This window comes from Rana temporaria, chromosome 9, assembly GCF_905171775.1.
Source record: "Rana temporaria chromosome 9, aRanTem1.1, whole genome shotgun sequence".
Lineage (NCBI taxonomy): Eukaryota > Metazoa > Chordata > Amphibia > Anura > Ranidae > Rana > Rana temporaria.
In genome coordinates, this window is record NC_053497.1 from 172,122,140 (window position 1) to 172,133,713 (window position 11,574).

Genomic DNA, 11,574 nt, shown 5'->3' on the forward strand with positions numbered 1-11,574 from the left:
TGCTGGGGGGATATCTGGGATGTAGAGGGGTCAGAGTGCTGGGAGGGATATCTGGGGTGTAGAGGGGTCAGAGTGCTGGGGGGATATCTGGGTGTAGAGGGGTCAGAGTGCTGGGGGGATATCTGGGATGTAGAGGGGTCAGAGTGCTGGAGGGATATCTGGGATGTAGAGGGGTCAGAGTGCTGGGGGGATATCTGGGGTGTAGAGGGGTCAGAGTGCTGGGGGGGTATCTGGGATGTAGAGGGGTCAGAGTGCTGGGGGGGATATCTGGGATGTAGAGGGGTCAGAGTGCTGGGGGGGATATCTGGGATGTAGAGGGGTCAGAGTGCTGGAGGGATATCTGGGATGTAGAGGGGTCAGAGTGCTGGAGGGATATCTGGGATGTAGAGGGGTCAGAGTGCTGGGGGGGGGGGTATCTGGGGTGTAGAGGGGTCAGAGTGCTGGGGGATATCTGGGATGTAGAGGGGTCAGAGTGCTGGGGGGATATCTGGGATGTAGAGGAGTCAGAGTGCTGGGGGGATATCTGGGGTGTAGATGGGTCAGAGTGCTGGGGGGATATCTGGGGTGTAGAGGGGTCAGAGTGCTGGGGGGATATCTGGGATGTAGAGGGGTCAGAGTGCTGGAGGGATATCTGGGGTGTAGAGGGGTCAGAGTGCTGGGGGGGGGTATCTGGGGTGTAGAGGGGTCAGAGTGCTGGGGGGATATCTGGGGTGTAGAGGGGTCAGAGTGCTGGGGGGATATCTGGGGTGTAGAGGGGTCAGAGTGCTGGGGGGATATCTGGGATGTAGAGGGGTCAGAGTGCTGGGGGGGGTATCTGGGGTGTAGAGGGGTCAGAGTGCTGGGGGGATATCTGGGGTGTAGAGGGGTCAGAGTGTTGGGGGGATATCTGGGGTGTAGAGGGGTCAGAGTGCTGGAGGGATATCTGGGGTGTAGAGGGGTCAGAGTGCTGGAGGGATATCTGGGATGTAGAGGGGTCAGAGTGCTGGGGGGGGGTATCTGGGGTGTAGAGGGGTCAGAGTGCTGGGGGGGATATCTGGGATGTAGAGGGGTCAGAGTGCTGGAGGGAAATCTGGGATGTAGAGGGGTCAGAGTGCTGGAGGGGATATCTGGGGTGTAGAGGGGTCAGAGTGCTGGAGGGATATCTGGGGTGTAGAGGGGTCAGAGTGCTGGGGGATATCTGGGGTGTAGAGGGGTCAGAGTGCTGGAGGGATATCTGGGATGTAGAGGGGTCAGCGTGTTGGGGGGATATCTGGGGTGTAGAGGGGTCAGAGTGCTGGGGGGATATCTGGGGTGTAGAGGGGTCAGAGTGCTGGGGGGATATCTGGGGTGTAGAGGGGTCAGAGTGCTGGGGGGATATCTGGGGTGTAGAGGGGTCAGAGTGCTGGGGGGATATCTGGGGTGTAGAGGGGTCAGAGTGCTGGGGGGATATCTGGGGTGTAGAGGGGTCAGAGTGCTGGGGGGATATCTGGGATGTAGAGGGGTCAGAGTGCTGGGGGGATATCTGGGGTGTAGAGGGGTCAGAGTGCTGGAGGGGATATCTGGGGTGTAGAGGGGTCAGAGTGCTGGAGGGGATATCTGGGGTGTAGAGGGGTCAGAGTGCTGGAGGGGATATCTGGGGTGTAGAGGGGTCAGAGTGCTGGGGGGATATCTGGGGTGTAGAGGGGTCAGAGTGCTGGGGGGATATCTGGGATGTAGAGGGGTCAGAGTGCTGGGGGGATATCTGGGGTGTAGAGGGGTCAGAGTGCTGGAGGGATATCTGGGATGTAGAGGGGTCAGAGTGCTGGGGGGGATATCTGGGGTGTAGAGGGGTCAGAGTGCTGGGGGGATATCTGGGGTGTAGAGGGGTCAGAGTGCTGGAGGGGATATCTGGGATGTAGAGGGGTCAGAGTGCTGGGGGGATATCTGGGATGTAGAGGGGTCAGAGTGCTGGGGGGATATCTGGGGTGTAGAGGGGTCAGAGTGCTGGGGGGATATCTGGGGTGTAGAGGGGTCAGAGTGCTGGAGGGGATATCTGGGGTGTAGAGGGGTCAGAGTGCTGGGGGGGATATCTGGGGTGTAGAGGGGTCAGAGTGCTTAGGGGATATCTGGGATGTAGAGGGGTCAGAGTGCTGGGGGGATATCTGGGGTATAGAGGGGTCAGAGTGCTGGGGGGGATATCTGGGGTATAGAGGGGTCAGAGTGCTGGGGGATATCTGGGATGTAGAGGGGTCAGAGTGCTGGGGGGATATCTGGGGTGTAGAGGGGTCAGAGTGCTGGGGGATATCTGGGGTGTAGAGGGGTCAGAGTGCTGGAGGGATATCTGGGGTGTAGAGGGGTCAGAGGGCTGGGGGATATCTGGGGTGTAGAGGGGTCAGAGTGCTGGGGGGGATATCTGGGTGTAGAGGGGTCAGAGTGCTGGGGGGATATCTGGGATGTAGAGTGGCAGCCCGGGCTCAAGGATCAGCTGCTTTGGGGAAAGGGCAGGGGCCCCCCCATGCAGCTGGGGCCCCTGGGCAGTGCCCAGGTGTGCCCTCTCATTAAGACAGCCCTGGCGGCGGACAAGGGGGGGGGGTAATGCGGAAATCTCTAAATGGAGGCATAAAATAGGTAAGAAATCAAGTAAAAAGCAGCATAAAAGAGGAGTGGGACACCCGTGGAGGAAGGAGAGGAGGGAAAGGACGGAGAGGAAGGGAAAGGGAAGAGGGAGACAGAAGGGAAAGGGAGGGCAGAGGGGGGCTAGGAAAGGGAAGGAGAGGGGGGAAATAGGGGAAGGTAAGGGACTGTTAAAAAATTAACAGTTAAGAGGTTAGAGTTATAGAGGAGGCCTTTAGCTAGAATTATTGCTCTCGCTCCGACGATCGCGGCGATACCTCACTTGTGCAATTTGAACGCTGTTTACATTTGCGGGCGCGACTTATGTTTGCAGCTTCTTTGCTGCGCGAGTGTTAAGGGGTTAAATACCTCAACCAGGGGAAAAAATAATGCATTATGGCCACTAGATGGCGCTTATGATCATATGAGAGAATACTATTGCAGCAAGTTTGGTTGGAGCTCTGCGCTTGTCACATTTGTTCATTATTGAAAATATACTTAATATGTATATATTTATATTTAAAATAGAATATTTATTCAAAATAATGTAAAATAATGGGACCAATGAGAAGACAGCTTCAGATCTGTGCTCTCCAATACCGGAAGAGACACCATGGCTCATCATTTCGTTTTCTCCAGGTAGCCTGTGGTGGGTGGAGCCTGCTGGGCCCCTCCCACAGCTCGCGCTCTCGCTCCTTGTGCAGGGCGACTGGTCTTGTCTCCGCCCCTTCTTGTTGTTTTCTGCAAGCAGCCTGTAGTGGGTGGAGCCTGCTAGGCCCCTCCCACAGATCTGCTCTCTCGCTCCTTGTGCAGGGTGACTGGTCTTGTCTCCGCCCAAGTAACAATCGATTGACCCCAGCAACAATAGACCCCCCACCTGCAACAATCGACCCCGGCAACAATAGATCCCCCAGAAAGAAAAAATTCCCCAGGAAAAATAGACATCCCCTTAAAAAAATACCCCCCAAGTAACAATCGATTGACTCCCGCAACAATAGACCCCATCTGCAACAATAGATCCCCCGTAACAATAAAATAGATACTCCAGACACTATAAAACCCCCAGCAAAAATAGGCCCCCCACAAAAAATACTCCCCCCCCCCCCCAAGTAACAATCGAAGCCAGCATCTATAGAGCTTCCATCAGCCAGCAACAGTAGACTCCTTCCTCAACAGTAGATCTTACCCAGCAACAATTTCTCCCCCCCCATCAGCAACAATAGACCTAGCTAGCAACAATAGACCCACCTGCAACAATAGATCAACCACCACAATAGAATAGATCCTCCATGAACAATAAATCCCCCAGCAAAATTAAGCCCCCCACAAAAAAATACTCCTCCCAAGTAACAATCGATTGACCCCAGCAACAATAGACCTCCACCTGCAACAATAGATCCCCGCAACAATGGAATATATAGAATAGATCCTCCAGAAACAATAAATCCCCCAGCAAAAATAGATCCCCCTTAAAAAAAATACCCCTCTAGTAACAATCGATTGACTCCCGCAACAATAGATCCCCCGCAACAATAGAATAGATACTCCAGACACTATAAAACCCCCAGCAAAAATAGGCCCCCCACAAAAAAATACTCCTCCCAAGTAACAATCGATTGACCCCAGCAACAATAGACCCCCCACCTGCAACAATCGACCCCGGCAACAATAGATCCCCCAGAAACAAAAAAATCCCCAGGAAAAATAGACCCCCCCTTAAAAAAAAATACCCCCCAAGTAACAATCGATTGACCCCAGCAACAATAGACCCTCCAGCAGCAACAATAGACCCTCCAGCAGCAACAATAAACCCTCCAGCAGCCAGCAACAACAGACCCTTTCTCAACAGAAATAAAGTCCCCAGCAAAAATAGCCCCCAAGTAACAATCGATCGACCCCAGCAAAAATAGATCCCCCACCTGCAACAATAGATTCCGGCAACAACAGATCCCCCAGAAACAATAAATTTCCCAGCAAAAATAGACCCCCCCCCTAAAAAAATACCCCCCAAGTAACAATCGATTGACCCCCAGCAACAATAGACCCTCCAGCAGCAACAATAGACCCTCCAGCAGCAACAATAGACCCTCCAGCAGCAACAAAAGACCCTCCAGCAGCCAGCAACAACAGACCCTTTCTCAACAGCGAATCTCCCCAAGCAACAATGGACCCCCCATCTGCAACAATAGACCCTCCAGCACACCCCACCACCCCTTGCCATTACACACATTGGGAACTGCCCTCCCCCACGTTCCCCATAATGTTTGTATCTGGCCCTTTAAATGTGGCAACGCAGCGGCCCAGCCGTAAATCCATCTCACACTCATTTGAGCCGCGTGGCTCCAGATCGGCGGCACTGAGGGATCGGCGATCGTTGTTACTGAACGAGGCCGAATGAGACGTAAAAAGAAAAGAAAAAAAATGAAGGAAACGTTTTTTCTTTTACGTGGTTAAAAAAAAGCGATAATCAGCGGAGCAATGCGCGACTTTCTTTATATTTAGCAAAAGTTGTACAGAAAAAACACAAACCCCCAGCGATCGGAGTTCACAGCCGAGCGTTTTCTAAAAATAGGAGAGCCAGAGCGGCACAATCCTCTATTGATCACTTTACAAGCGCTGGCGCTGTGGGCGTGATCCTTTGTATGCCAAGCCGGGCAACATAATGCAGAGAGGGGGAAACCGCGGAACTTTGTGCCGCTCAATAGGCAGCGAAAAAGGAAAAGAACCATTCCGTCCGGATAATCCGCTCAGACAAAAGAGAGCGATGAAACGCCGCCCGGCTCCACCCACAACTCACAAACCCTTTTTCCATTGGTTGAATCGCCCACTGATTTCTTTATATCATTTGTACATTCCGGCCAGTGGCGGCTGGTGCTAAAATTTTTTTTGGGGGGGCGCAAACAAACAAACAAAAACATCAATTGCAGCCACTGTGCCCATCCAACGCAGCCTCTGTGCCATAAAAGTGTTGCCACTGTGCCATGCCATCCAACGCAGCCACTGTGCCCATCAATTGTCACCACTGTGCCCATCAATTGTCGCCACTGTGCAATGCGATCAATTGTCGCCACTGTGCCCATCAATTGTCGCCACTGTGCCCATCAATTGTCGCCACTGTGCCATGCCAAACGCAGCCACTGTGCCCATCAATTGTCGCCACACGATCCAACGCAGCCACTGTGCCATCAATTGTCGCCACTGTGCCCATCAATTGTCGCCACTGTGCCATGCCAAACGCAGCCACTGTGCCCATCAATTGTCGCCACACCATCCAACGCAGCCACTGTGCCATCAATTGTCGCCACTGTGCCATGCGTTCAATTGTCGCCACTGTGCCCATCAATTGTCGCCACTGTGCCATGCCAAACGCAGCCACTGTGCCATCAATTGTCGCCACTGTGCCATGCCATTGTCGCCACTGTGCCATGCCAAACGCAGCCACTGTGCCTATCAATTGTCAATTGCAGCCACTGTGCCCATCAAATGCAGCCACTGTGCCATAAAATTGTCGCCACTGTGTTATGCCATCCAACGCAGCCACTGTGCCATCAATTGTCGCCACTGTGTCATACCATCCAACGCAGCCACTGTGCCATCAATTGTCGCCACTGTGCCCATCAATTGTCGCCACTGTGCCATGTGTTCAATTGTCGCCACTGTGCCCATCAATTGTCACCACACCATCCAACGCAGCCACTGTGCCATCAATTGTCGCCACTGTGCCCATCAATTGTCGCCACTGTGCCATGCGTTCAATTGTCGCCACTGTGCCCATCAATTGTCGCCACTGTGCCCATCAATTGTCGCCACTGTGCCATGCCAAACGCAGCCACTGTGCCATCAATTGTCGCCACTGTGCCATGCCAAGCGCAGCCACTGTGCCATGCCATTTTCGACACTGTGCCCATCAATTGCCGCCAGGTCGCCCCTTAAAATGCCACCAGATTGCCCCACCGCCCGGCACTTGCCTTTCTCGGTCAGCCATCTTCCTCCACAATCCCTCGATATCTTCTCCCGCCCTCAATGTCGCTTCAGCCAATCAGGTTGCCGGTAACCAGATCCGCTTTAAAATTGCGCACGCTCGTGGAATGGCGACAAACTACGGTACCTAAAAGTCTCCACAGGCAACGCTTTAAAAAAAATATTAACAGTTAAGAGGTTAGAGTTATAGAGGAGGCCTTTAGCTAGAATTATTGCTCTCGCTCTGACGATCGCGGCGATACCTCACTTGTGCAATTTGAACGCTGTTTACATTTGCGGGCACGACTTATGTTTGCAGCTTCTTTGCTGCGCGAGTGTTAAGGGGTTAAATACCTCAACCAGGGAAAAAATAATGCATTATGGCCACTAGATGGCGCTTATGATCATATGAGGAGATAATACGATTGCAGCAAGTTTGGTTGGAGCTCTGCGCTTGTCACATTCGTTCATTATTGAAAATATACGTAATATATATATTTAGATTTAAAATAGAATATTTATTCAAAATAATGTAAAATAATGGGACCAATGAGAAGACAGCTTCAGATCTGTGCTCTCCAATACCGGAAGAGACACCATGGCTCATCATATCGTTTTCTTCAGGTAGCCTGTGGTGGGTGGAGCCTGCTAGGCCACTCCCACAGCTCGCTCTCTCGCTCCTTGTGCAGGGCGACTGCTCTTGTCTCCGCCCCTTCTTGTTGTTTTCTGCAAGCAGCCTGTAGGGGGTGGAGCCTGCTGGGACCCTCCCACAGATCTGCTCTAGCTCTCTCTCCTTGTGCAGGGTGACTGGTCTTGTCTCCGCCCCCTCCTGTAGTTTTCTGTAGTAGGTGGAGCCTGTTGGGCCCCTCCCACAGCTCTGCTCTCTCTCCTTGTGCAGGGTGACTGGTCTTGTCTCCGCCCCCTCCTGTACGTTTCTGTAGTAGGTGGAGCCTGCTGGGCCCCTCCCACAGCTCTGCTCTCTCTCCTTGTGCAGGGTGACTGGTCTTGTCTCCGCCCCCTCCTGTAGTTTTCTGTAGTAGGTGGAGCCTGTTGGGCCCCTCCCACAGCTCTGCTCTCTCTCCTTGTGCAGGGTGACTGGTCTTGTCTCCGCCCCTCCTGTAGTTTTCTGTAGTGGGTGGAGCCTGTTGGGCCCCTCGCACAGATCTGCTCTCTCTCCTTGTGCAGGGTGACTGGTCTTGTCTCCGCCCCTCCTATAGTTTTCTGCAAGCAGCCTGTAGGGGTGGAGCCTGCTGGGCCCCTCCCACAGCTCTGCTCTCTGCACAGTGATGATGTCACCTATACTTTTTCAAGGTAATATCTGGGTTTGTAAAGGCATTTGGTGCTCATTAATTGGATTTATATCCTTTGTGGATAAGGAATATATTTGAATACATTTTTTTTTTCCCCTGGAGTTCAGCTTTAAAAATAATCAATGTAAATGTTGTAATAAGTGAATAGCCTATGAAGTCCCGGTCACCAGCAAGAACTATTCCTATTGGATGCTGTAATGCTCGTTAGGTACACAGGCCCAGATTCTGAAAGGGCTTACGACGGCGCAACGCCATGTGCGCCATCGTAAGTCCTAATCTGGGCCGTCGTATCTATGCGCCTGATTCTTAGAATCAGTTACGCATAGATATTCATTAGATCCGACAGGTGTAAGGGCTCTTACGCTGTCGGAGCTTAACTGCATTTTTTGTTTCGCCGCTAGGTGTCGCCTCCGTCGTTTTCCCTGTCAAGTATGCAAATTAGCAAAATACGCAAATTCCCGAACGTACGCGCGGCCGACGCAGTGAAGATACGACGTTTACGTTAGATTTGCGACGCGTAAGGTTGCCCCTGCTATATGAGGCGCAGCCAATGTTAAGTATGGCCGTCGTTCCCGCGTCGAAATTTAAAAATTTACGTCGTTTGCGTAAGTCGTCCGTGAATAGGGATGGACGCCATTTACGCTCACGACGAAACCAATGACGTCCTTGCGCCGTCATTTAGCGCAATGCACGTCGGGGAAATTTTAGGGACGGCGCATGCGCAGTACGTTCGGCGCGGGAACGCGCCTAATTTAAATGATCCACGCCCCCTACCCGGATCATTTGAATTAGGCGGGCTTGCGCCGGGGGGATTTACGCTACACCGCCGCAACTTTACAGGCAAGTGCTTTGTGAATCAAGCACTTGCCCTTAAAACTTGCGGCGGCGTAACGTAAATGAGATAAGTTACGCCGCCGCAGAGATGCGCCCGATCTACGAGAATCTGCCCCGCAGTATCTATTTATTTCAGTATAAAGAATCCATTATAGAATTCTGATACACACAAGCAGATTAGCAGACAGAATTATTCCTATTCTTTCGGCGCCCCAATCGCAGCTCCCGGCACCTATTCATAGGCGGAGCGCCGTGCGTTTTTTCAATGCATATTTTGGCGCTTTTGTATCGTTCTTTGAGAAAACACGCGTCTGCCAACCTCATTTGGGGGTGCCAATAGAACAATAAATGGCACCACAAGCATGACGTAGATTTTCATGCATTTCTGAAATAAGCGGCAAAACGTTTCCCGTGCGTTTTGTCGCACAATCAGGAAATGTGATGTGTGAATGGGGCCTAAGCTAAGGCTTATCCTGCTTATTATTTTTCCTTCTCTGATTCCCTCCCCCCCCCCCTCCATCATAGGGTTGCCACCTCTCTGAGATTCGTCCGGCTTTTGAATCTTGTGTCCGGGTTTCAGGCAGTCTGAAACCCGGACACATCATCCAAACCGGGGCTGTGGCTAGGGTGACCACATTTCCAAACTACCATTCAGGGACACCCTCCTTTCCCAAAAATCAGCTTGTGCTGTAACGAATCACAGCACAGTGATTGGACACAAGAGGCGGGATTTATGATTTCTCCAATCACAAGCAGGGGGCGGGGATTGTGCTCCTCCAGGCATTCCCGGCCAGGACAAGTACCGTCAGGGAGTAAAGCGGTGATGTGGCGGCCTTTTTTGGGGGCATCAGATTGGCCCCAGGGGTGGCTGTGTCAGTTTCATTCCGGGACACTGTATTGTCCTGGAATGAATGTGCCCGGGAGAATCTGTCAGCATGTTACAGGGCACAGTGGCGACAATTGATGGCACAGTGGGTGTGTTTAGCATGGCACAGTGGTAACAATTGATGGCACAGTGGCGATAATTGATGGGTACAGTGGTGACAATTGATGGGTACAGTGGTGACAATTGATGGGCACAGTGGTGACAATTGATGGCACAGTGGCGATAATTGATGGGTACAGTGGTGACAATTGATGGGTACAGTGGTGACAATTGATGGGTACAGTGGTGACAATTGATGGGTACAGTGGTGACAATTGATGGGTACAGTGGTGACAATTGATGGGTACAGTGGTGACAATTGATGGGCACAGTGGTGACAATTGATGGGCACAGTGGTGACAATTGATGGCACAGTGGCTGCATTTGATGGCATGGCACAGTGGTGACAATTGATGGCACAGCGGTGATAATTGATGGGCACAGTGGTGACAATTGATGGCACAGTGGCTGCATTTGATGGCACAGTTGCTGCGTTTGATGGGCCCAGTGGCTGCGTTTGGGCACAGTGAGGCTGCAATTGTTTTTTTTTTTCATTTGTTTGCGCCAGGACCTGCTGATAGACTCCTGCTGTGTAAAATCACATACGGTGTCAACATGGGGGGGGGGGGGGGTTCCTAAACCCAGAAACAGGCAGTGATGGACCAGTACGTTGCTGTACCTGTACAGGCTGCCCATCTGCAGTAAATTGCAGGCAGGGGGTCCAGAAGTAGTTAAGGGATCAGGAGGGCTGAGGAGACATCTGCCTGTCTATGGTCAGCACAATCCTACGACGAGCGATCGCCGATCGCTCTCACTCTTGAATTCCCTATGGAGGGAGGTTTGCAGGAAATCCCTACAAATCTCATGACCTGTGTGTGTGGTTGCGTCCCTTGCCCCCCCTCCCCCAAAGCCACCCAACCCCCCCCCCCAACCCCCATCACATAGGAAAGTTCTAGGTTAAGGACCTTTTTTCGCAGCTCTAAGCCTCCCCCAATCCCCAGCGATCGGTCGTAGCTTAGGGGAAGAACATGTGAATTACACCCGGAGCGTGCACCATGCCAGCGTCTCCACCCGCCAGCAGCTTAGCGTCTTGAATCGCCGGGAAAAAAAATTGTGTCAAATGAGGTTACCGCCACCGATCTAAATATATCCCGGGAGCCGAGCGCCAACCGGGGCTGGAGATTGGAGAGCAGGTAGAGGGAGAGCGCGGCGTTTTGTTTGCAACGCATCTATAATGCCTGAGAATTCTGGGTCTCAGCGCAAGTAATCCTTCAACTGACAGCGCCGATCCGAAACTAGGTTACATCGGAAAAAAAAAAACAGCAACACTGCGACGGAGAGCGACCAGAGCCGGGAGAGAGGGAGGCCACAATTAGACGCTCGCCAGATTTGATTTTTTTTTTTTACGCTGCTATATTAGGAGATTTTTTTTCCGCTATAGAATCTATAAAGTATCTGAATTTTATATTTAAAGTGATTTCTCTGCAGCCCACCCTAAATACTTACCTGACCCCGATCTCGATCCAGCACTGTGCATGAGAGCAGCGGCTCTCTCCTTCCTCATTGGACATGGAGGCAGCAGAGGGAGCCATTGGCTCCTGCTGCCATCAATCACAGCCAGTGAGGAGGAAGCAGGGGGCGTGACCTAACCGACTTTTGAACGAGCACACGTACAAGCTGCCTGCCGCATGGGGGAGGAGCCAGTAGAGCTTCCCACTGATCACCAATGTAAGGAACATTCTTCTCACTGATCACCAATGTAAGGAACATTCTTCCCACTGATCACCAATGTAAGGAACATTCTTCCCACTGATCACCAATGTAAGGGACATTCTTCCCACTGATCACTAATGTAAGGAACATTCTTCCCACTGATCACCAATGTAAGGAACATTCTTCTCACTGATCACCAATGTAAGGGACATTCTTCCCACTGATCACCAATGTAAGGAACATTCTTCCCACTGATCACCA